Below are 738 nucleotides of genomic sequence, written 5' to 3'. Positions count from 1 at the left end.
GGGGGCACAGGCTGCCTGCTGCAGGTTCGGGCTCCCACCCTGCTGCTCTCCCCTGGGGTCTCCGAAGTCCGGCAAGTGCAACCCTGAGTGGCAGGGATCAGCGGAGATACACAGGGATCCCCTTGGTGCTGTGAGTTCCGCACTGCCCGGCCACACATTCTTCACATACAGGGGGAGCAGGGAAAGTAGTGCGGGAGTGTGCCACTCACTGCAGTCCCGTGTGTGGAGGATGCATTGCCAGGACAGTGCCAGGGCACGGGGAACCCATGCCCCCCAGATCTGTGCGCAGCGCAGGCCCACTGCGGGCTCCTGCCCTGCTGCCCTCCCCTGAGGCCTCCTGTGAGCTCTGTGTGGCCCTGCAGTGAGTGGCACAACCCTGTGCCACTTCTCTTACTGTCCCCATACATGGAAGACACATGGCCAGGGCAGTGCGCAGAGGCAAGGAGATCCCTACATGGCCCCATTCTTCCCTGCCACTCCGGGTCACACACGCTGAGCTGTGCAGGCCCCGTTAGAGGACAGCAGGGAAGGAGCCTTCCTTCCTTCCAGAATGCAGTTCAACAAGGAGAAATGCAAAGTGCTGCACCTAGGGAGGAAAAATGTCCAGCACACATACAGCCTAGGGAATGACCTGCTGGGTGGCACGGAAGTGGAAAGGGATCTTGGAGTCCTAGTGGCAGTGTGACGAAGCCATCAGAAAAGCCAATGGCACTTTATCGTGCATCCGCAGGAGGATGA

Source organism: Alligator sinensis, unplaced genomic scaffold, assembly GCF_000455745.1.
Source record: "Alligator sinensis unplaced genomic scaffold, ASM45574v1 scaffold548_1, whole genome shotgun sequence".
In the NCBI taxonomy this organism is placed as follows: Eukaryota; Metazoa; Chordata; order Crocodylia; family Alligatoridae; genus Alligator; species Alligator sinensis.
This window is presented reverse-complemented; position numbering follows the sequence as displayed.